This window comes from Schistocerca nitens, chromosome 9 (genome assembly GCF_023898315.1).
Source record: "Schistocerca nitens isolate TAMUIC-IGC-003100 chromosome 9, iqSchNite1.1, whole genome shotgun sequence".
Classification (NCBI taxonomy): Eukaryota; Metazoa; Arthropoda; class Insecta; order Orthoptera; family Acrididae; genus Schistocerca; species Schistocerca nitens.
The window spans coordinates 292,020,221-292,047,023 of NC_064622.1; the positions used below are offsets into that span (position 1 = coordinate 292,020,221).

The 26,803-nt window shown below is 44.4% G+C and overlaps 1 protein-coding gene across 1 annotated transcript in view; it reads right to left on the minus strand.

Annotated features, from left to right (window-relative positions):
• Positions 1-26,803, minus strand: part of LOC126203385 (rabphilin-3A) — a 1,010,032-nt gene that overhangs the window by 691,559 nt on the left and 291,670 nt on the right. The gene's annotated exons all lie outside the window — the stretch shown is intronic.

Genomic DNA, 26,803 nt, shown 5'->3' on the forward strand with positions numbered 1-26,803 from the left:
ACAGCTTCCAGATACTTCTCAACGTACTCGACGCTCCGACATACACTTTAGTCGTAGGGTTGTACCAACTCTCCTATGCCTCCGTCCTAGGAGCCAGTTGGTTGTTCTTTCTGTCAATTCTCTGCGCTGTTATGCAGCTCGTTGTCTGTACGAAAATGCTGTCCTCATTATTAGCTGTTCATGTTAGCAAAGAGATGAAAATTTATATGATTGTAACGTGTAAAAAGTCTCATATCTATGTAGTTGATAATAACAATTAAAAATACAAAAAAAGCTTAAAAATGTACAACATGTAGCCATATTTACAAATTAATTAGCGTTGTGAATGTAAAATGACTCGTACGCATGAATACCATTTAACATGCAAAAGAAACTCGAAGATAAATCAGATGGACACGTCTCCGGGCTGCATGGTGGGTATCAAAATCTTTACGTCGAAGATGTTGCATCAGCGTCTTTGGTGTAGCTGCGGTGTGGCCGAGACTCGTTATGAAGAAAGACAGTGCCTGAAGACAACATTCCCCTTTTGCTGTTCTGAAATGCCCTTCGTAGACGAATTTCCCAAATCACCTGATTCAGTCTCTGGACGAGATCATCTACTGACCCTCTCTTCCTTCCGTGACGGCCCGCGCCTTGGACGTCTATGCGTCCTGCCTCTACGTTCCTGTAGCGCTGCCGCACTTTACTGTCGCTTGCCGTTGGTGGAGAGGCTTGCGTGCCTCAGCGATACAGATGGCCGTACCGTAGGTGCAACCACAACGGAGGGGTATCTGTTGAGAGGCCAGACAAACATGTGGTTCCTGAAGAGGGGCAGCAGCCTTTTCAGTAGTTGCAGGGGCAACAGTCTGGATAATTGACTGATCTGGCCTTGTAACATTAACCAAAACGGCCTTGCTGTGCTGGTACTGCGAACGGCTGAAAGCAAGGGGAAACTACAGCCGTAATTTTTCCCGACGACATGCAGCTTTACTGTATGATTAAATGATGATGGCGTCCTCTTGGGTAAAATATTCCGGAGGTAAAATAGTCCCCCATTCGGATCTCCGGGCGGGGACTACTCAAGAGGATGTCGTTATCAGGAGAAAGAAAACTGGCATTCTACGGATCGGAGCGTGGAATGTCAGATCCCTTAATCGGGCAGGTAGGTTAGAAAATTTAAAAAGGGAAATGGATAGGTTAAAGTTAGATATAGTGGGAATTAGTGAAGTTCGGTGGCAGGAGGAACAAGACTTTTGGTCAGGTGATTACAGGGTTCTAAATACAAAATCAAATAGGGGTAATGCAGGAGTAGGTTTAATAATGAATAAAAAAAAAATAGGAGTGCGGGTTAGCTACTACAAACAGCATAGTGAACGCATTATTGTGGCCAAGATAGACACAAAGCCCATGCCTACTACAGTAGTACAAGTTTATATGCCAACTAGCTCTGCAGATGATGAAGAAATTGATGAAATGTATGACGAGATAAAAGAAATTATTCAGGTAGTGAAGGGAGACGAAAATTTAATAGTCAAGGGTGACTGGAATTCGTCAGTAGGAAAAGGGAGAGAAGGAAACATAGTAGGTGAATATGGATTGGGGGGAAGAAATGAAAGAGGAAGCCGCCTTGTAGAATTTTGCACAGAGCATAACTTAATCATAGCTAACACTTGGTTCAAGAATCATAAAAGAAGGTTGTATACCTGGAAGAATCCTGGAGATACTAAAAGGTATCAGATAGATTATATAATGGTAAGACAGAGATTTAGGAACCAGGTTTTAAATTGTAAGACATTTCCAGGGGCAGATGTGGATTCTGACCACAATCTATTGGTTATGAACTGCAGATTGAAACTGAAGAAACTGCAAAAAGGTGGGAATTTAAGGAGATGGGACCTGGATAAACTGAAAGAACCAGAGGTTGTAGAGAGTTTCAGGGAGAGCATAAGGGAACAATTGACAGGAATGGGGGAAAGAAATACAGTAGAAGAAGAATGGGTAGCTCTGAGGGATGAAGTAGTGAAGGCAGCAGAGGATCAAGTAGGTAAAAAGACGAGGGCTAATAGAAATCCTTGGGTAACAGAAGAAATATTCAATTTAAGTGATGAAAGGAGAAAATATAAAAATGCAGTAAATGAAGCAGGCAAAAAGGAATACAAACGTCTCAAAAATGAGATCGACAGGAAGTGCAAAATGGCTAAGCAGGGATGGCTAGAGGACATATGTAAGGATGTAGAGGCTTGTCTCACTAGGGGTAAGATAGATACTGCCTACAGGAAAATTAAAGAGACCTTTGGAGAGAAGAGAACCACTTGTATGAATATCAAGAGCTCAGGTGGCAACCCAGTTCTAAGCAAAGAAGGGAAGGCAGAAAGGTGGAAGGAGTATATAGAGGGTTTATACAAGGGCGATGTACTTGAGGACAATATTATGGAAATGGAAGAGGATGTAGATGATGAAATGGGAGATAAGATACTGCGTGAAGGGTTTGACAGAGCACTGAAAGACCTGAGTCGAAACAAGGCCCCGGGAGTAGACAACATTCCATTAGAACTACTGATGGCCTTGGGTGAGCCAGTCATGACAAAACTCTACCATCTGGTGAGCAAGATGTATGAGACAGGCGAAATACCCTCAGACTTCAAGAAGAATATAACAATTCCAATCCCAAAGAAAGCAGGTGTTGACAGATGTGAAAATTACCGAACTATCAGTTTAATAAGTCACAGCTGCAAAATACTAACGCGAATTCTTTACAGACGAATGGAAAAACAGGTAGAAGCGGACCTTGGGGAAGATCAGTTTGGATTCCGTAGAAATGTTGGAACACGTGAGGCAATACTAACCTTACGACTTATCTTAGAAGAAAAATTAAGAAAAGGCAAACCTACGTTTCTAGCATTCGTAGACTTAGAGAAAGCTTTTGACAACGTTAACTGGAATACTCTCTTTCAAATTCTGAAGGTGGCAGGGGTAAAATACAAGGAGCGAAAGGCTATTTACAATTTGTACAGAAACCAGATGGCAGTTATAAGAGCCGAGGGGCATGAAAGGGAAGCAGTGGTTGGGAAAGGAGTGAGACAGGGTTGTAGCCTCTCCCCGATGTTATTCAATCTGTATATTGAGCAAGCAGTAAAGGAAACAAAAGAAAAATTCGGAGTAGGTATTAAAATTCTTGGAGAAGAAGTAAAATCTTTGAGGTTCGCCGATGACATTGTAATTCTGTCAGAGACAGCAAAGGACTTGGAAGAGCAGTTGAACGGAATGGACAGTGTCTTGAAAGGAGGATATAAGATGAACATCAACAAAAGCAAAACGAGGATAATGGAATGTAGTCAAATTAAATCGGGTGATGCTGAGGGGATCAGATTAGGAAATGAGACACTTAAAGTAGTAAAGGAGTTTTGCTATTTAGGGAGTAAAATAACTGATGATGGTCGAAGTAGAGAGGAAATAAAATGTAGACTGGTGGCAATGGCAAGGAAATCGTTTCTGAAGAAGAGAAATTTGTTAACATCTAGTATAGATTTAAGTGTCAGGAAGTCGTTTCTGAAAGTATTTGTATGGAGTGTAGCCATGTATGGAAGTGAAACATGGACAATAACCAGTTTGGACAAGAAGAGAATAGAAGCTTTCGAAATGTGGTGCTACAGAAGAATGCTGAAGATAAGGTGGGTAGATCACGTAACTAATGAGGAGGTATTGAATTGGATTGGGGAGAAGAGAAGTTTGTGGCACAAGTTGACTAGAAGAAGGGATCGGCTGGTAGGACATGTTTTGAGGTATCAAGGGATCACAAATTTAGCATTGGAGGGCACCGTGGAAGGTAAAAATCGTAGAGGGGAGACCAAGAGAGCAATACACTAAGCAGATTCAGAAGGATGTAGGTTGCAGTAGGTACTGGGAGATGAAGAAGCTTGCACAGGATAGAGTAGCATGGAGAGCTGCATCAAACCAGTCTCAGGACTGAAGACCACATAACATTTACGTCATGTGGGCTGCATGGAAATCAGTAACGATCAGTGATTTCGAGCAGCTTTCAACAAAAATGTTCGGTGTACATTTCAGTGAACTTAGTTAATCCTTAATAGAGCCATATATTCTTACACTCCAAATCACTAGCACTATCTGTACTGTGCTTGCGACGGATATAGTCTTTTCGTTGCCTGATATTTTTACGAATACTTATTCCTTCATGAGCACTATAAATTGATCTGACTCCGTTTTATGTTTCCATTTGCTTCCTAAAAACAGTCGTAACTAAGAAACAGCTGTAAAGAAGCAAAAGAGCGAAGGCTGACTATTTTACGGTATTTCAGTTCTCTTCGATGTGGGCTTTCTAGCAGTGCCCAAGGACAGCCTTCAGCGGAAAATATTTAAAATGACAACAGTATAATTTATATTAAAAAAAACCGGAAAAGCGTGAGTAGAACGACCGCTCCGAGGGTTCCTTACATCTCCGAGGCAGCGATGAAGTGGGGATTTTCCCTTAATACCATTACACGAGAGTACCGTGAACATCAGGAATCTGGTAAAACATCAAATCTCCGACATCGCTGCGGCCGGAAAAGTATTCTGCAAGAACGGGACCAACGACGACTGAAGAGAATCGTTCAACGTCACCGAAATGCTGCCCTTCCACAAATTGCTGCAGATTTTAATGCTGAACTATCAACAAGTGTCAGCATGCGAACCATTCAACGAAACATCATCGCTATGGCTTTCGGAGCCTAAGGCCCACTCATGTACCTTTGATGACTGCACGACTCAAAGCTCTACGCCTCCCCTGGGCCCTTCAACACCGACGTTGAACTCTTGATGACTGGAAACATTTTGCCTGGTCAGACGAGTCTCGCTTCAGATTGTATCGAGTGGATGGACGTGTTGCGGGTATGGAGACAGCCCCAAGAATCCATGGACCCTCCATGTCAGCAGGGGACTGTTCAAGCTGGTGGAGGCTCTGTAGTGGTGTGGGGCGTGTATAGCTGGAGTGATATGGGATCCCTGATACGTGTAGATACGACTCTGTAGCTGGAACGTACATAGGGATCCTGTTTGATCACCTGCATCCGTTCATGTCCATTGTGCATTCCGACGGACTTGCGCAATTCTAGCAGGGCAATGTGACAGCCCATACGTCAAGAATTGCTACAGAGTGGCTCCAGGAACATTCGCCTGAGTTTAAACACTTCCGCTGGCCACCAAACTCCCCAGATATGATCATTATTGAGCGTATCTGGTATGGCTTGCAACGTGCTGTTCAGAAGAGATCTCCACCCCGTCTTACTCTTACGTATATCTCTGCAGGATTCATGTTGTCAGTTCTCTCCAGCACTACTTCAGACATTAGTCGAGTCCATGCCAAGTCGTGTTGCGGCATCTCTGCGTGCTCGCGGGGCACTGCAAGATATTAGGCAGATGTAACAGTTTCTTTGGCTCTTCAATGTAGTTCGTCTATAGGTTTTGATGAATGAGTTTGCGGATATTACAATATGTGACATAAATGGCCGTATCTTCTGAGTGCGCCGACTTAGAAGCTTAATTTTTTTACACTGTTAAGATATAGTAGACCTTCTATCTGATATAAAATTGAACTTGATACGTCTACCGGTTCTTGTGAAAAAGTAGACTTGACAGACGGACAGGCAGACAGATGGACACGAAATGGCCAAAAAATTTTTTTGTATGATATAATTACGGATTAACAAGTTTCGGTTTTTTCGCCTCATTTATACTGCGAAACTTTGCTTTTTGTCAAATTTCATGGCTCACGGTCAACGGAAAATACCCTGTAGGTTCCAATGAGTGAGTTTGCGAATATCGAAATACACTCCTGGAAATTGAAATAAGAACACCATGAATTCATTGTCCCAGGAAGGGGAAACTTTATTGACACATTCCTGGGGTCAGATACATCACATGATCACACTGACAGAACCACAGGCACATAGACACAGGCAACAGAGCATGCACAATGTCGGCACTAGTACAGTGTATATCCACCTTTCGCAGCAATGCAGGCTGCTATTCTCCCATGGAGACGATCGTAGAGATGCTGGATGTAGTCCTGTGGAACGGCTTGCCATGCCATTTCCACCTGGCGCCTCAGTTGGACCAGCGTTCGTGCTGGACGTGCAGACCGCGTGAGACGACGCTTCATCCAGTCCCAAACATGCTCAATGGACAGATCCGGAGATCTTGCTGGCCAGGGTAGTTGACTTACACCTTCTAGAGCACGTTGGGTGGCACGGGATACATGCGGACGTGCATTGTCCTGTTGGAACAGCAAGTTCCCTTGCCGGTCTAGGAATGGTAGAACGATGGGTTCGATGACGGTTTGGATGTACCGTGCACTATTCAGTGTCCCCTCGACGATCACCAGTGGTGTACGGCCAGTGTAGGAGATCGCTCCCCACACCATGATGCCGGGTGTTGGCCCTGTGTGACTCGGTCGTATGCAGTCCTGATTGTGGCGCTCACCTGCACGGCGCCAAACACGCATACGACCATCATTGGCACCAAGGCAGAAGCGACTCTCATCGCTGAAGACGACACGTCTCCATTCGTCCCTCCATTCACGCCTGTCGCGACACCACTGGAGGCGGGCTGCACGATGTTGGGGCGTGAGCGGAAGACGGCCTAACGGTGTGCGGGACCGTAGCCCAGCTTCATGGAGACGGTTGCGAATGGTCCTCGCCGGTACCCCAGGAGCAACAGTGTCCCTAATTTGCTGGGAAGTGGCGGTGCGGTCCCCTACGGCACTGCGTAGGATCCTACGGTCTTGGCGTGCATCCGTGCGTCGCTGCGGTCCGGTCCCAGGTCGACGGGCACGTGCGCCTTCCGCCGACCACTGGCGACAACATCGACGTACTGTGGAGACCTCACGCCCCACGTGTTGAGCAATTCGGCGGTACGTCCACTCGGCCTCCCGCATGCCCACTATACGCCCTCGCTCAAAGTCCGTCAACTGCACATACGGTTCACGTCCACGCTGTCGCGGCATGCTACCAGTGTTAAAGACTGCGATGGAGCTCCGTATGCCACGGCAAACTGGCTGACACTGACGGCGGCGGTGCACAAATGCTGCGCAGCTAGCACCATTCGACGGCCAACACCGCGGTTCCTGGTGTGTCCGCTGTGCCGTGCGTGTGATCATTGCTTGTACAGCCCTCTCGCAGTGTCCGGAGCAAGTATGGTGGGTCTGACACACCGGTGTCAATGTGTTCTTTTTTCCATTTCCAGGAGTGTATATAAGTGGCCATATTCCTTGATTACACTGACTCAGAAGCTTAAATTTTTTCACCGTCAAGGAACTGTAGACCTTAGGAATTGACAAAAACTTCTATTTGATACCTCTGCCCGTAAAATGGGACTTAACAGAGCAGCAGAGAGACAGAGGAACAACAAAGCGACCCTGTAAGGCTTCCGTTTTTGCAGACTGAGATACGGAGCGTACATCAGCTAGTTATTTTCATATGTGGTTCATGGACATTTTCTGAGTATTTTGGTACGAGGGATTCGTGGGCGCTGGTGATTCATTACAGAATTGGTTTCTTACCACTGTTTATCTCTCTATCTATCACGCACCGAAAATATCTGAACAACAGTTTAGATATTGAGGATTTGTGCTGTGTGTCTTTTGTTGAAAACCAACTCGTTCCACTCACTTACGGTTCGTGCAACTGATAACTCCCACTTTACTCTTAGTCCTCAAGCACGCTTTCGCATCAGTAAAAGACATAAAAATCATATAAAGGACATACAATGAAATTGACAAGAGTAATATAAAAGGTTATAGGAAGTTTATAGGAAGAAAATTCAAAAAAGATAATTTACGAGGGGACTTCAAAACATGTGATAGCGTCCCGCTTTAAGGCCCTTGCTCATCAAGAGTGGTGCAGTATCAGAAGAGAGTACACATTCCGGGTTTCTTGCAGACACAGTGTTACGCTGCGATACGGGTAACTGGTGTATCACAGTCTTCCAGGAAAAGACGCCGCAACTGGAAACGTACTCAGGAGTCTAAGAAAGAAGGGCAGTGTGATTCTTGTGGACAAAACGTCTAAATTGCGCACAGGTTCTCCGTGAAATTCTGGCGACATATGAACCAAGTGTAATGTCATACCCAACCGTAGCAAAAAGTTGCCAACAATTTGACTGAAGCCGCACAGACACGGATGATGCAGATTGAGAAGGGAGGCCATCATTGTCGGCCACAGACGACAATGTCCAGGCAATCCAAAAACTGATAGCAATCTCAGCTTTCCCAACAATGAAGTGGTTCACACAGCGACTCTCGAGTAGCTCTGTGACCAAGGAGAGGATTTCTGTCGTCGTGGAACTGAAAGACTGACAGAATACTCCGATCCTTGTTTACAAAGACTTAGTGACTATGTAAAAAAATATTGTCTTGATTGTATCTGTGTCACTTTGCAGTACAGCATTCAATGAAATTTACTTGGGCTGCATTAATAGGGTGTAACCTACTTTCTTAAGTACCCTAATAAAATCCGTACGATTTTCTTTAAGGGATGTCATTCAATGTGAAGATGTTTAACTATCTCTGAGTTACTGCAGTGTATGACACTCAGCACGCAGAGGTTTCCGAAAGTGAGGCAACGCTTGTTGCCCGACAACATGTGCCTGTAATTAAAAAAAAGTCAGCGTGTGCCTTGATATTCTTCTTTAGTGTCAAAAACGAATCTAAAAAATCGACACACAGATATCAAAATTTCACAAATATGAATTACCTTAGATACAACAGATATTTTTGTTTGAGTGCACATACCTGGTACAAGCTAACAACAGTAAGCGGAGCAACAATAAGCGGATAAATCGTCAATGCATTATCGACATATATGAATACGTTCTCGAGCAACACTGTTGCGTGTCTCTAGAGACACGAGAGTTATCGTTCTCTAACATTAGAGGAATGAATTGTTGTCGCAAAGGAACGTTAAACGTAAACGTGTAAAAAATGAACTTAAATCCTAAAAACAACATCTAACAGGCAATTTTCTATCTTCCTCTTCTATTTCTTCCCTGAGGTTGGTATATCAAGATCTGTTTTGGTATGTAGAATCTGTCATGCGTCGTTTGCACTACATGTCTATACCAGGCGAGCTGCCATTGTTCTATTCTAACTCGCATGCCTTCTTCGGTCTGGGTCACTCCCCTAATCGTTGAATTTCTTATATTCTGTACCCGAGATATTTTACACGATCTTCTGAAACAGTCCGTTTGTTTTTATTTTTACAGTTAACTCCAGTCCTTGGATCCGTAGTTCGTTATACACTCAACAGTTCTTTTGAAGAGCATCCTCTTTCCTTCTCACTTGTCACAGAAGACCATAACAGTGGGTTTAGCTCCTGGATTGCTGCTTTCCCATGGGCTTCTCGTTGCTATATTTCCCAACTAATTGTTCCGTCTCCTGATAGTATGATACCCACATACTTAAATTTTTTTACATACGTTGATGTGCTGGCCCTCCACTATTATGTCCCTACTTTTTCTCCGATTCTTAAGTGTTCAGTCTTTTGAAAATTTACTTTCAATACCAACTTATAACACTGTTCTAACAATTTTGTTAACATAAGGGAAATATCGTATTCTGCACTAACAACTACTACCTGATCATCTGCGAAGAACGGGGTGCACAAGTATTGATGCTGCCTTTTTTATTTGAAGGCCAATTTCTGCACATTTCCTATTCTATATGTCCACGACTCTCTGGATGTATTAAAAAATGTAGGAGACAAATTGAGTCTCTGCTTTAATCCTTTCGTAATTCTGAAACGCTGTGATGAATTTTTATTCTCTACTTTGATTACACTCTCTGCAGATTTGTATTGGTAACATAGACTTCAAACAGCGGCGCTGTGTTATACGCCTTCTCTAGATCTATGAACACTAAATAGTGAGAGCTCCGTCTCGGAAATGTCGCCTTCCTAGCGAACTAAAAGCTCACCCTCTCAATTCAGACATCACTAGGGGGGCACGTCTTCATAAACGTGAAATGGCCACTGGTATAATGAAACAGTTGCACGACAAAACACACTAGCCAAAAAGTAAAATATTCAGATAACAGCTAACAACTGTCAGGAACTGATTGGAGAAGCATTATGAGTTTTACTCCTTTTTATTTGATGAAGGGATTAAAGTACACTACTGGCCATTAAAATTGCTACACCACGAAGATGACGTGCTACAGACGCGACATTTAACAGACGGGAAGAAGATGCTGTGATATGCAAATGATTAGCTTTTCAGAGCATTCACACAAGGTTAGCGCCGGTGGGGACACTTACAACGTGCTGAAATGAGGAAAGTTTCCAACCGATTTCTCATACACAAACAGCAGTTGACCGGCGTTGCCTGGTGAAACGTTGTTGTGATGCCGCGTGTAAGGAGAAGAAATGCGTACCATCACGTTTCCGACTTTGATAAAGGTAGGATTGTAGCCTATAGCGATTGCGGTTTAACGTATCCCGACATTGCTGCTCGCGTTGGTCGATATCCAATGACTGTTGGCAGAATATGGAATCGGTGGGTTCACGAGGGTAATACGGAACGCCGTGCTGGATCCCAACGGCCTCGTATCAGTAGCAGTCGAGATGACACGCATCTTATCCGCATGGCTGTAACGGATCGTGCGGCCACGTCTCTATCCCTGAGTCAACAGATGGGGACGTTTCCAAGACAACAACCGTCTGCACAAATATTTCTACGACGTTTGCTGCAGCATGGACTATCAGCTCGGAGACCGTGGCTGCGGTTACCCTTGACGCTGCATTACAGGCAGGAGAGCCTGCGATGGTGTACTCAACGACGAACCAGGGTGCACAAATGGCAAAACGTCATTTTTTCGGATGAATCCAGGTTCTGTTTACAGCATCATGATGGTCCCATCCGTGTGTGGCGACATCGCGGTGAACGCACATTGGAAGCGTGTATTCGTCATCGCCATACTGGCGTATCACCCAGCGTGATGGTATGGGTTGCCATTGGTTACACGTCTCGGTCACCTCTTGTTCACATTGCGGCACTCTGAACAGTGGACGTTACATTTCAGATGTGTTACGACCCGTGGCTCTACCCTTCATTCGATCCCTGCGAAACCCTACATTTCAGCAGGATGATGCACGACCGCATGTTGCAGTTCCTGTACGGGCCTTTCGGGATACAGAAAATGTTCGACAGCTACCCTGGCCAACACATTTTCCAGATCTCTCACCAACTGAAAACGTCTGGTCAATTGTGGCCGAGCAACTGGTTCGTTACAATACGCCCAGGCGTATCAAGGCCGTTATTACGGCCAGAGGTGGTTGTTCTGGGTACTGATTTCTCAGGATCTATGCATCCAAATTGCGTGAAAATGTAATTTAAAAAAAAATGGTTCAAATGGCTCTGAGCACTATGCGACTTAACTTCTGAGGTCATCAGTCGCCAACGTAGAACTAATTAAACCTAACTAACCTAAAGACATCACACACATCCATGCACGAGGCAGGATTCGAACCTGCGACCGTAGCGGTCGTTCGGTTCCAGACTGTAGCGCCTAGAACCGCACGGCCACTCCGGCCAGCAAAATGTAATCACATGTCAGTTCTAGTATAATATATTTGTCCAAAGAATACCCGTTTATCATGTGTATTTATTCTTGGTGTAGCAATTTTAATGGCCACTTGTGTATTTCGTATTATAATTGTTTGCCCTAATTTTTACTCTCATCACTGATGTAATGATGTATAGCAAGAAAAGGATGACTCATTAGAAAAAAGTTTGTTATAAACATAATTGCGAAACCTTTAAACACTGCGTTTAATACTGCAAAACTTCCACAGCTTGTAAATGAAGGAGCGCTGCTCTTTTATCTTGTTCCGGCAGAATTATCTGTTGTTCGGAGCGTCTTGTGTAGACCCAAGGTGTGCAACCATTTACTGTTTGCTGGATAAATGTTACTTATTTCTATATATTTGTGTCGGTTCTGTCATTAATACAATCCATTACCTCGTCTCCTTAGCAATTAACGTAATTTACACATGTTACAGCAAAAAAGGGAGCCCACTCCTTAAGAAAAGCCAGCATTCCTGTAAGCTGTGAGGGTAACACCGCAGGTTGGACGGCAGGCTAGCACCCTCCCTTCGTAAAAAAACACCCTTTCAAGACTACAAGAAAGCCTCGGAAGATTACTGACAAAAATAGACGACGTCAAAGGCAAAGAAACGGTATACGATTTGGAACGTGGAATGTACGGAGTCTGTACAAGACAGGAAATGCAATCAGTGTGGTCAAAGAAATTCAGAGGTACGAACTGCAAGAAATCCGGTGGGACGATGCTGGCAGAATTGATGTTGAAAACTGTACTATTCTGTTTGGAGCCTGTGAACGAGGTCATTTGTTAGGCACTGGTTTCTGCGTCAGTAAGACTTTGGCCGCTAATGTTTCAGGATTCGTTTCAGTCAACCCAAGAATATCTGTTCTAACAATGGACGTAAAGCATATTAAGGTGACTTTTGTGAACTGTCATGCTCCCACGGAAGAGAGCGAAAGTGAAGTGAAAGACGAGTTCTATGCACAGCTAGAGGCAGTTATGGACGCTATACCAAACGGACAGCTGTGAATCCTCTTTGGTGATATGAAAGCCAAGGTTGGGGAAGAACAAATATTCCAAGACACAACAGGAAGCCACAATCTACACAACCTAAGCAATGGCAATGGGATTAGGTTCATCAGCTTCGCTACATCAGTAGGGTTGTTCATCTCCAGCACAAACTTCCAGCGGAAAAACATACATAAAGGAACGTGGGTGTCACCAGATGGGATCAAATAGACCATGTAGCCATTGATCTCAGAGCCAAGAGATGGATGTCAGACGTTAAGACAGCGCGGGGTGCCGAAGGTGGGAGTGATCATTTCCTGGTCAGAGGCCTTTTAAAGATACAGTGTAAAGGAAGATCGGGGCCTATGTTAAAAAGAGTGGAAAGGTACCATATGGAGAAACTAAAAAATGAGGCAACGAAGACCAGATACCAGCTGCAACTTAGTAACCGCTTTGAAGCCCTCAGTGAAATGGACGCGAATCAGGACTTTGAACTAATGGGGGAAACATCCAGAGCTCAGTTAGAGATACAGCAAAGGAAACACTCATGGGAAACCCAGTGGGCAAGAAGATCTAGTTTGGAAAGGAATGAGCAGATGCACTGGAAAGGAGAAAGGAAGCCACGAACCAGTGGCTGAAGGGGACAAATCTGGCACAGGGCAAAGCACAATTTGAGGAGGTCCGAAAGACTACACAAACAATTCTGAGAAAAGAGGAAATACATAAGGGATATCATCATTGAAGCAGAAACAGACTTCAGAGGACAAAAGACTAGGGAAATGTTTCGGAAGGTGAAATACCTCTGCAAAGGTCTACAGACCAAGCAGAAATGTGTCAAAGAATATCATGATAAGATCCGGACGAATGAGAGGGACATAGCTGAGAGATGAAAGAGTACTTTCGACAGCTGCTAAATTGTGATGAACCCAAACTGCAGTTTGATTTTCAGCACCCAATTACAGCCGAAGCAAACTATCCCCCACCTACTCTGGATGAGATAAAGACCAGAATCTGACACCTTAAACAGAATAAGAGTCCATGTGAAGATGGAATACGGGCTGAAATGATCCTGGCAGGAGGAGAGAAACTCGCAGAAAAAATACACCGACTGATACAGGCAATATGGACCAAAGAAGAACTACCAGGAGAGTGGAAAACAGCTCTGATTTGTCCAATACATAAGAAGGGCGACAAACTGAAATGTGATAACTATCGAGGAATCGCCCTGCTTAACGTCTGCTGTAAGATCCTGTCCAATTGCCTCATACATAGAATTCAGCCACTGGCAGACTCGGTGATTGGGGAGTACCAGGGAAGTTTCCGGCCAGGACGGTCAACAGTATATCACATCTTCAGTTTCCGGCAGCTCACTGAGAAACTGGGTGAATATGGTAAAGATTTGCATATTTTATTCGTTGATTTTAAGAAGGCCTATGATTGCATACATCGCAAGAGCCTGCTCGACTGTTTAAGGGAGTTTGGCATAGCAGAGAAACTCATCAGTCTGATAAAGATCTGTCTGAACGAAACACGTGCAAAGGGTAAGATGCGAAATCGCGTAACTGAGGAGTTTGAAATTGTGACAGGACTCAGGCAAGGAGATGGGCTGTCCCCTATCCTGTTCAACTTTGCCCTCGAGAAGATCGTACGCGAGACCTTCCAAGAGAACGAAGGGATTGAAATCGAAGGAAAGAGACTGGCATACTTAGCCTATGCAGATGACATCTGTTTACTCTCTAGATCGGAAGAGGAGCTGGAGCAAATGACCAAAGCACTAAAGGAGGCTGCCAGCAAATTTGGGCTAAACATAAACGAAACCAAGACAGAGTACCTCTTTATGACGCGTGGTCATTGTCAGTCTGCTGATGATCTACAATCACTGCAGGTTGGGGACCAGTCCTACAAGAGAGTGCAATAATTCAAATACCTAGGGGCACTTTTCACTGAGAACTCGTCATGTGAAGCAGAGATCAATGCCAGAATACAAGCAGGAAACCGATCTTACCACAGCCTAGCACAACTGCTTGGGTCCAGATATCTCTCCAGACAGTACAAGATTCGACTGTACAAAACCCTGATCCAGCCTGTTGTTCTAAATGGCTGTGAGACATGGAGTATCCGCAAACAGGACTTCCATAAGCTCCTTGTTTTTGAGAGAAAAGTGCAGATACAGGGGAATGGAGGATCAGATACAACCAAGAGCCTGAGGAACTATACCAGCAGCCCAACATAGCAGGAACTGTCAAAGCCAAACGAATGCAGTGGGCCGGCCATGTGGCCCGGATGGAGGATCACAGATGACCTCGGAAGCTCCTGGATTTCACATCTACAGGAAAGAGACCGCCAGGGAGTCCCAAGAAGCGTTGGAGGGATGGACGCCATGAAGATTTAAACCAAGTGTCAATAGATGTGGACGAATGGCGGATAGCAGCAATGGACAGAGTACAGTGGAGGAGGAAACTTGTCGATGCGTGCGGTCCACTGGGCCTGATCACGAAGTAGTAGTAGTAGTAGTAGTAGTAGTACAGAAAAAAGTGGGTGCGGTTGCCCACGAATTGTTCGGACACGAACGATCGGACACGATTGGTATCCTTTCGTTAATTGCTTTCCAATTAATTTCCTGAATCCTCCTGAGATACTGTGCCCGATCATTTCATAGCTGCCTGCTATAACTTTGCAATCAAATACAAGTTTCCGATCAATGACGTCTGCCACCCTACTCAATGGCTTAATACCAAGCACAGCTAGAAATAAGGAACGGAATGATGGACTTCTGACTTATAGTTCTGAGTTGCACAATTTGCAAATTATTAAATTACCGCCACGCCTTTGAGACACTTTTAACTTTTGACTCTCCTTGTGGGACAAATAGCGTACGGCACCGGATTAGGTCAGAAGGTCACCGTCATTGGAACCAATGTCAATCTATGCGAGCTAATTATGGCTGACACGATTGAGTAAATGTTGTACAACAACTTTTATTCAATTAATTTCATAGGCACTACTGCAAATAAGCACCATATTTGAGTATAAAGGTATCTACAATGCGCTGCACAGAACAGTTGATCGGCACGGTACGTTGTCGGCAGTGAATGAAGGTATCAATTTTTCCATACTGAACAATGAGCTGTAAACGAGCAATCGTGTACGAGTATCGTTTACTTAGAATTTTGTGCGTAGCGAGGCATAAAATCATAGTGAACAGAGTGAAAAAGACCATATTCATAGGCCGGCCGAAGTGGCCGCGCGGTTCTGGCGTTGCAGTCTGGAACCGCGCGACCGCTACGGTCGCAGGTTCGAATCCTGCCTCGGGCATGGATGTGTGTGATGTCCTTAGGTTAGTTAGGTTTAACTAGTTCTAAGTTCTAGGGGACTAATGACCTCAGCAGTTGAGTCCCATAGTGCTCAGAGCCATTTGAACCATTTGAACCATATTCATAAGTTTTTGTGCCTAATAAACGAATGAAAACCAGGAATGAAAGTGAGGGAATCGAAAAATGTACTACCTCTGATGACGTATTTCAAGAAAAGGATGAGTCAGACACAAGTATATCTATTACAGTATGTACAGTTTTGTAGGGAGACAAAAGAAGGGATGGTTGCAACAACTGGAGAAGGATACGGGAACAACAGGAGTCAGCTGGGATACAGACCTAAAAGAGGAATGATACAGGGGCAGCACACGTGGCGAGCGCTGGCAAACCACACGTGCACAACTGGAGCGAAAAATCCGATAATGTAATGTGATTATCCTGCAGGTTGTCCGTGAGCGGGAACGTGGCGTATTTTCTACATGAATCAGGTTGAAAATCAGTGTTGAATAGTGGTTCAAAATCGCAATGTATTGGTAGTATTATCCATAATAAATATATAATAGTCGATAAATAATTACAAGAGAGAATAGGGCTTACGACAGGACCAACAAAAATACCGTAAATGAGGGGAAAACATAAAACCCTGGAATGTAAAAACATGTTTTGTTGTAATTATACTGGTACTTTGTTTATGATTATAACACTGACAAGATGCAAAAAAAAAAAAAAAAAAATGGTTCAAATGGCTCTGAGCACTATGGGACTCAACATCTGTGGTCATAAGTCTCCTAGAACTTAGAACTACTTAAACCTAACCAACCTAAGGACATCACACACATCCATGACCGAGGCTGGATTCGAACCTGCGACCGTAGCAGTCGCGCGGTTCCTGACTGAGCACCTAGAACCGCTAGACCACCGCGGCCGCAAGATGCTAAAAGTACACTATAGAAACAAATAGGAGGAAATTATGAACAGATGTCAATATCCTCAAAATTTCTAAATCAGATTTATGTTTTGACCCTACTGATATGAAAACTTGTGGGCGCCCCGTGGTTGAAAAATGGTTCAAATGGCTGTGAGCACTATGGGACTTAACATCTGAGGTCATCTGTCCCCTAGAACTTAGAACTACTTAAACCTAACTAACCTAGGGACATCACACACACCCATGCCCGAGGCAGGATTCGAACCTGCGACCGTAGCGGTCTTGCGGTTCCAGACTGCAGCGCCTTCAACCGCGCGGCCACTTTGGCCGGCTCTCGCAACTAGAGATGGGTCGTTCGCGAACTAACGGGTCCAAAGAAACGGTTCACCAAGATGAACGGAAGGAGCGAGGAACGAATTCTAATGAACGGTCTTTCATAGTTCACTTCGGTCGCAGCTTTCTACTTGTAGTTCCTGGGAACGGGAAACGGTCAGCATCGTTCCCACAACTGCACGTCGGCCGGTCTCGTTCCAGCCTGGATCCCGTTCCCGTCTGTCTCTGTCTCGGTCTCCCTCGGTCGGACTCGTCCTTCTTCGAGTGGCCACTCGTCGCAGTTCCACTGCCGACTGCTCCTCACTAGTTCAGTATCGAGTTGTTCGTTACGTTCGCTGCGCCCGCCCATTCTAGATCTGTTTCAAAGCTTTCTTGAACTCCGTACTTCTGCGTCCACGACCGGTAATTAAATTTTATTTTATAATTACGTAAATTATAAAAAATTATGTTATATGTAATACATCTTTTCAGGTAACAAAAGTGTATATCAGCTTACTTCATTATTTCTATAATCAGAAGAAGACATAAAAGTTAAAGTTTTTTTGTTATTACACATGCAAAGAAAGTCGGCACGGCACACACGAGTGGCCATTTTCCGTATTTTTTTGATCCAAGGTAAAACAGCTTGTGCATTGTTATGGAAGGCAGACCGACGTCAACCGAATGAAGCCTGCGCTCCATAATCGAGTGTCTGGTCTCATATTTTGTAACGAGAACATGATAATTGCCACAACATTATTTTCGTGGTACAGGCTGGCGCACAAAAATCGGCCCCGAGTAATAAGACTGTTCACTGTCGCCCACCAATCGTCATCTTTTGTTTCGGAGTTGTTGTTTGCATTAGCTTATTTGATATTTCTTTCCTGCCTAATTATTACATGTTTATCTGTTCTGCTTGTAGCGGTCAACAATACGTGTGTAATTGGTGAGCAGTCTGTACTCGGGGCCGGTTTTTCGTGCGCCATCTTATATTATTTCACTGCGATCAGCGACATAACACTACAGTTGACTAAACGAGGGGTTTCGCAGAATCACGGAAATTACTTCTACAAGTGTGCGAGAATTCTATGGTGAATAAGGATTCTGTACTCCAAGGGGGGAGGCAAGTGCGCCCTTTTGCGCCTTCCATCCTTCAGTCACCTATGCTACTAATTTTCAATTTCTCATAAGAACCGTATACTATGAACAAATGTACGGTGAACTAGTAAAAATGAATGGTTCCCAAAAAAGAGCGATCACCAGTGAACTAGTTCCCAAGGATGAAAGAGTTTGCCCATCTCTACTCGAAACAGTATATTTGCGTCCGTACATAGTCGCTTACTATAAATCGTATCCTTCCGTGTTATAATGGTTGCACATTACAGGCTTCTTCACTGTTGTAAAGGTATTTTCTCAAAAGCAAAGGTAATTGCCATAACAAACCGAATAACTAATAATTACATTATGCCTATTGCCATTCAACAAGCCACCGGAAACCGCTGGTTTCTCTTACGAAAATACTCAGAAAATATACCTGAAATTTTGTGGATAGAGTTCGTGTGCAGCCTAGAAATACTACGAGGCGTGTTTTTTAAGTAAGTACCGCTGTGGAATTTAAAAAAGACGTGCTAAGATATCTCAATAATTTTATTTTTACATGAAAGCCTGTACCTTAATCTACTTTCCTACATAGTTTCCGTCAATATTGAGGCACTTCTAATAGCGTTGTACCAGTTTTTGAATACCCTCCTCATAGAAGTCTGCCGCCTGACTTGTTAACCACTGCATCACCACTGTTTTGACTTCGTCATCGTCTTGAAGACGCTGACCGCCAAGGTGTTTCTTCAAGTGCAGGAACAGATGGTAGTCACTGGGCGAAGGATCGGGGCTGTTCGGAGGATGATTTAGAGTCTCCCATCGAAAAGCTGTGATGAGATCTTCGGCCTGATTCGCCACATGCGGACGGGTACTGTCTTGCAGCAAAACGATGCCCTTGCTCAACTTCCATGGACTGTTGCTTTGATTCCGGTGTGACGTAGGCCACCCGTGTTTCATCGCCCGTAACAATTTGGCTTAAGAAATCATCACCATCGTTGTGGTACCGCTCAAGGAAAGTCAAAACGTTTGGTTTTGTGCACATCCGTCAAAATTTTCGGTACCCAACGTGCGCACAATTATCGGTAATTCGAGGGCTCGGTCACAATGCCATACAAAACACTACGAGAAACATTAGGAATGTCAACCCTCAAGGAGGAAATCGTGAAGCGTCTGTTTTCTCTCACTTTATTGTTCACTTCCTGCACCAAACTTTCATTAATGACCGAAGGACGCCTGCCCCGTTGTTCATCATGCACATATGTGCGGCCATCTTTAAATGCTCTGACCAACTTTCTTGGCATTCCATCAGTCATAATGTTTTCTCCGTAAACTGCACAGATCTCACGATGAATATCTATCGCTTTTAGGCCTTTAGCACTAATAAATCTTATAACAGTCCGTACTTCACAGTCGGCGGGACGCACGATTATCGGAGGCATCTTAAACACTCAGTACACAACGTAAACAAGGAAGAATCATACTGTAATGGCGTCAATGCGTAGATTGAGGTAGAGGCTTTCATGTAAAAATAAAATTATTGAGGTATCTTAGCGTGTCTTTTTTTAAGTTCAAAACGGAACAGAACTTCCTAGAAAAACAGGCCTCGTAAATATGCTACCATCATCCGTGACAGTCGGTATAGTAAGCTCACCGAACACCAAATTAGTCACCACTAGAAAAATAATTACAAGCATAATTTATTTCTGTGTAATTCCGACCCTGGACTTGATAACCGCCAAGATTTGGTTAGGAAGTGACTCCTCAAGGTTGTGAACGTTCGTCGCATACAGGTTAAGCCACTCGGTGAGGATTCGATCTCGCGGTTCCACAAAATTGCGGCGAAGCTGATGTGTGCGTATCATGCGCTGTTGCAATATGTCCCACAGATTTTCTGTGGGGTTCAAGTCAGGTGATTTTGCAGGCCAATAGATATGTAATAGGGTGGGGGAGTGTTCAAGAGGAAACGTTACATATTCTTCCAGCTCGCTGAACATCAATTTTGTAGTCTTTGTGCGTCTATGTGAGCAATTCCAAATGTTCATTGCCTGCAGTTCCCGTCGCAATTTTCTCTCGGTGACGGGTTCAGATTGACCTCCGTTCACTGCCTGAAGCAATTCCTGTCGAGTTTGCAAGCGATTTTGACTCCCAGGCTGTGAAACGCGGCTCCCGTCCCTCTCAGTACGGATCTTTTTCCGAGCAAACTTCTGACGTCATGTTTCGTGGCCACGTGTCTTACACCACTGCTTGCAGTCACGTTGAACAGTCGGCACGAAACATCAAAAATCCAGCAACTTCACATATCGTACGGCGATGGGCACTATAACTCATCAACATAAACAGAGAATAGTTAAATTCGAGAAAAATTGTTACCTTCCTATTCTTCTTTAATGTATTTTCTGATTTTATGTATTCATCGTCTTCCATGCATTGTTTGCACTAAAAGAAATAACGAATAATTATAACTATGAAACAAACACAATTTTTACAACTTGTAGAGGCCTTACCAAAAGGGTCCTGTCACAGTCGCCAGTGTAACACATCCACAATAAAAAATGGATAGAGAAACAAAAACTACGAAAATTGCTGTTGTAGCTTTCTTCCTAATCTTGACTATTCGGAAGTCGGGATGGCTCACAGTGACCAACCGCAGGAATCAAGTATGTAAATCATAGCTAATTCAAGTAATTCTGAGACATTACAGTTTCTACTGTGAAGTGGTCGTTAATCGGTTGTGCTTTTAATCAGGGGCCGACCCGTTGTTGGCGAGTAGATAAGTTTGGTGACCGCAGACTGTGTATATAATAAACGTGATGCAGCAAACTATTTGGCATTATGTGGAATAGTATAAATCCGTCATCGTGAAGTGAATGTAAACTGCAAAGGTTCGACATTCCTGAGGTAAGAAAATGTGAGCGTAATGACGTGTGGATGGCACCCAAGTCGAGACGTCAGCAAGCTGATCTCCTTCCAACTTCAAGTGTCCTGAACATCTTTTTATCACTATTGACAAGGACTTACACCAATGCCGGGCACGGCGTAGAAATTCACGTGGACATTGTGTGCGGGTGGCGGGCGGGCCAAGCCTTGCCACGTCTTACAAGGGAACCTCCCCATCGCACCCCCCTCAGATTTAATTATAAGGTGGCACAAGGATAGGCCTTGAAAAACTGAACACAGATAAATCGAGAAAACAGGAAGAAGTTGAACTATGAAAAAATAAGCAAAATATAGAAACTGAGTAGTCCAAGAGCAAGATAGGCAACACCAAGGAAACTGTGAGCTCAGGAGCGCTGTGGTCCCGTGGCTAGCGTGAGCAGCTGCAGAACGAGAGTTCCCTGGATCAAGCCTTCCATTGAGTGAAAAATTAATTTTTTTATTTTCGCAAAGTTATGATCTGTCCGTTCGTTCATTGACGTCTCTGTTAACTGTTATAAGTTTAGCGTCTGTGTTTTGCGGTGCGCAAAACCGTGCGATTAGTAGACGGAAGGACGTGCCTCTCCAATGGGAACCGAAAACATTTGATCGCAAGATCATAGGTCAACCGATTCCTCCGCAGGAAAACACATCTGATATATTCTATACGACATTGGTGACGGCAAGTGCGTCACATGACAGGAATATGTTGTCGACCAACCTAACTCGTACACTTGGCGAACGGGTAAAAAGATTCTTCTACATTGCCCGATTTAGGTTTTCTTGTGGATGTGATAATCACTCCCTAAAAAGTGATGGAAAACATAAGAATTTGTCACATAAACTGCAACGAATGAATGCAACAGTTTCAGAGTCGCACAGTTTCCCTGTGCTCTGTCAAAACATATGTTTTTAACGTTTTCAAATTTTTCCGTGTGTAGACCGTCAAATCCTGCATATGTCCAAGCAAATCTGACCATGCCCTGGAATTTTGGAGAGCGAAGTTTATTGTGTGTGAATGCCTGAACGTTGATAATTGTATGAAAATAAAAAAAGACTTGAACCAAGGACCTCTCGTTCCGCAGCTGCTCACGCCAACCACGAGACCACAGCGCTCCTGAGCTCAGACTGTCCTTGATGTTTCTGATCTTATACATGGACTACTCAGTTTGTATATTTTGCTTATTTTTTTTCATACTTTCACACAACTTCTTCTTGTTTTCTCGTTTGATCTGTGTACAGTTTTTCAAGGCCTATCCACTGTGCGAACGTATAACTAAATCTGAGGGGGGTGTGATGGGGAGGTTCCCTTGTTAGCTTTACTCGTTGCCGCTCGGAGTAGCCGCGCGGTTTAAGGCGCCATGGCATGGATAGCGCGGCCCCTCCCGCCGGAGGTTCGAGTCCTCCTTCGGACATGGGTGTGTGTGTTGTTCTTAGCATAAGTTAGTTTAAGTAGTGTAAGCCTAGGGACCGATCACCTCAACAGTTTGGTCCCTTAGGAATTCACACACAGCTTTGCTCGCTCCTTCCTGGAAGTACTCGTTACCGCGCGACGTTTCAGTTAATATTATGGTGCGGCATTTTTCGGCCGGCACGATTCTGTTCAGTTCGTCAAAATCGTGGTGTCAGCGGTATTTACCCTTCGCTATTTGTCAGTGGTAGGACGGACGTTTACAGGTCCAGGAGCTAGCTGTTTGCACAAGAAGAGGCAACAGAGCGATATGTCGTCACAAACCTTTAAAAATGAATGTGAACGACAGAAGAGAGGGATCAGAATTCTCAGTATCTATTATGCGGTCATAATCGACATGTTCTCGAAATTTGGTATGAAACGACATTACAACACCGTGCAGAAAGAATTAAAATACTCATATGACAATAAAAGAGCAAAAATCACCATGATCGGCAGTCAGTGTTCATTGTTCTGTACATCAAGGAGCACTTCGTGCTAAATATGTAGGTCAGGAGAGCGAGGAGGAACTGAAATGCATTGACCAAGTCGCACCACGAATTATTACAGTGTCAGTTGCAACAGTTTGCGATGCATTTTAACGAATAATGTGGAGACTTTACACTGATAATCCAAAACGTTATGACCACTGCCTACCGCGACGTTGGATACTGCTTGGTGGCCTTACGATCACGTGACGCGGTAACAGAAGTATGGGAACGGAGAAGAGACGGACAGGGGATCACCCTAGCGACGACATGGGCTGCAAATGGGGAAATCCATTGAAATAAGCGACTATGACAGATTGTTATTACGCAAAGCTCGTGAACGAGTTTAGGTAGTTCTAAGTTCTAGGGGACTTATGACCTCAGATGTTAAGTCCCATAGTGCTCAGAGCCATTTGAACCATCAGTGTACATATCACTGCGAAGTACGCTGGTTAAGCCAAGAGGCACGCCTGCAATGGTTTTTCGATTTAAAGCCCGCTATTGTTAAATTTATGTAGGAAGAAGGGGTGCAGGAATGAAAATTAGAACATCCGGTAAGAGGATTGCAGACCTCGCATTTTAAGTGGACTGCACACTGCCCAAATTAAGAGACAGCAGGGTGAGAAACAAGTTGTTTCTGATTTGATGCGGCTGTATTTGCGTTGCAGAAGCGACAGTTACAGACAATGAAATACAGTCCAGTTCCCTAAGCTCAGAGGCTTTGAAGAAAACGCGAGGTTTGAAGACTACATTGTGGCCTTGAAAGTATTACAAAGGTACTTTTCTTTACGCGTTAGAGGACACTACCAGTCTTCCGTCTGTTTTCCAGATGTTTCCGAGACTGTTTGCTGTTTCACTCGAAAGTGCCTCTGTGCATGAGCAGATGCAACTGTATGATCCCAGTTTAAAGACAAATCCTTTTGCCTTAAAACTGTCCAGGTCGTCTACATTGTTTCCGTCAAGGTGAGTTTCTATGTCTCCATAAATGTCCTAAAATATTTCGAATAGAATATACAGAGTGATTTTTCCCACCATTTACAAACTCCAGGGATTGATCTATGAGGTGATAGGGAACAAAAAAGGTCTAAAGGAACTTATGCCCGGTCATGCATTGTTTCCACCCTGGTGATAATTTATTCAGTCGTACATTGTCACAGACACTGCCGTCTAATACGCGCCGTACCTTGCAGCCACAGTTGAGGTATGTGTTTAAAATGGTTTCCATGTGCCTCGGCGCATGCGTGTACGTGCCGTAGCATGTTTTCTCTCACCTGTTCACAGTGGTCAGGCTGCAACCAGACAATGTCAACGGCAGCATGAATACGATGCTCCAATGTCCCCACGTCTGGGACGGGCTCTACAACATTTGAGATGGACTCTTGATCAGAAGTCTCATGGGTTGAGATCCAATGAACGAGCAGACCATACGACACCTTAGTCCGATCATCGTCGAGGTTCAATTGGCTCTGAGCACTATGGGACTTAACTTCTAAGGTCATCAGTCCCCTAGAACTTAGAACTAATTAAACCTAACCTAAGGACATCACACACATCCATGCCCGAGGAGGGATTCGAACCTGCGACCGTAGTGGGCCGGCCGTGTGGTGGCCGAGCGGTTCTGGCGCTACAGTCTGGGCATGGATGTGTGTGTTGTCCTTGGGTTAGTTAGGTTTAAGTAGTTCTAAGTTCTAGGGGACTTATGACCTCAGCAGTTGAGTCCCATAGTGCTCAGAGACATTTGAACCATTTTTGACCGTAGTGGTCGCGCGGTACCAGACTGTAGCACCTAGAACCGCTCGGCTACCCCGGCCGGCCATCGTCGAGGGAAGACAAGACTAAGATGCGTCCGGACGTTAACTGCGAAGTGGGCTAGAGCACCGTCATGTGGCAGCCACATAACCATTCGAATCATCAATGACACTTCTTCCAGCAAGGGAGAAAAAGTCACACGTAAGAAACGTCGATAGTTTCGGACTGTTAGCGACATGGAAGGAAGACTGGTCGCAGCGTACGGTCGCCTATTATACCGGCCCACACATTCCGGCTGCACCGGCGCTGATCATTCGCTGTCACCATATCGTGGGGGTTCTGCATACTATCCCACACATGACTGTTATGAAAGTTAAAGATACCACTCCGCGTAAAGGTAGCCTCATCTGTGAATAGGGTGGATGGCACAAATCTACATCTACATTTATACTCCGAAAGCCACCCAACAGTGTGTGGCGGAGGGCACTTTACGTGCCACTGTCATTACCTACCTTTCCTGTTCCAGTCGCGTATGGTTCGCGGGAAGAACGACTGCCGGAAAGCCTCCGTACGCGCTCGAATCTCTCTAATTTTACATTCGTGATGTCCTCGAGAGGTATAAGTAGGGGGAAGCAATATATTCGATACCTCATCCAGAAACGCACCCTCTCGAAACCTGGACAGCAAGCTACACCGCGATGCAGAGCGCCTCTCTTGCAGAGTCTGCCACTTGAGTGTGCTAAACATCTCCGTAACGCTATCACGCTTACCAAATAACCCTGTGACGAAACGCGCCGCTCTTCTTTGGATCTTCTCTATCTCCTCCGTCAACCCGACCTGGTACGGATCCCACACTGACGAGCAATACGCAAGTATAGGTCGAACGAGTGTTTTGTAAGCCACCTCCTTTGTTGATGAACTACATTTTCTAAGGACTCTGCCAATGAATCTCAACCTGGCACCTGCCTTACCAACAATTAATTTTATATTATCATTCCACTTCAAATCGCTCTGCACACATACTCCCAGATATTTTACAGGAGTTACTGCTACCAGTGTTTTTTCCGCTGTCATATAATCATACAATAAAGGATCCTTCTTTCTATGTATTCGCAATACATTACATTTGTCTATGTTAAGGGTCAGTTGCCACTCCCTGCACAAAGTGCCTATCCGCTGCAGATCTTCCTGCAACTCGCTGCAATTTTCTAATGCTGCAACTTCTCTGTATACTACAGCATCATCCGCGAAAAGCCGCATATAACTTCCGACACTATCTACTAGATCATTTCTATACCGGGTGATCAAAAAGTCAGCATAAATTAGAAATCTGAATAAATCACGGAAAAATGTAGATAGAGAGGTACAAATTGACACACATGCTTGGAATGACATGTGTATTTATTAGAACAAAACAAATACAAATGTTAAAAAAATGTCAGACAGATGGCGCTTCATCTGATCAGAATAGCAATAATAAGCATAACAAAGTAAGACAAAGCAAAGATGATGTTCTTTACAGGAAATGCTCAATATGTCCACCATCATTCCTCAAAAATAGCTGTAATCGAGGAATAATGTTGTGATCAGCACTGTAAAGCATGTCCGGAGCTATGGTGAAGCATTGGCGTCGGATGTTGTCTTACAACATCCCTGGAGATGTCGGTCGGTCACGATGCACTTGCAACTTCAGGTAACACCAAAGCCAATAATCGCACGGACGGAGGTCTAGGGAGCTGGGAGGCCAAGCATGACGAAAGTGGCGGCTGAGCACCCGATCATCACCAAACGACGCTTGCTAGAGATCTTTCAGGCGTCTAGCAATATGGGGTGGAGCGCCATCCTGCATAAACATCGTAAATTCCAGCAGGTGTATATCAGCCAAGCTGGGGATGATGCGATTCTGTAACATATCGGCGTACCTCTCACCCGTCACGGTAGCAGTTTTGCTGTCCAGCGCCATGTGTCTGA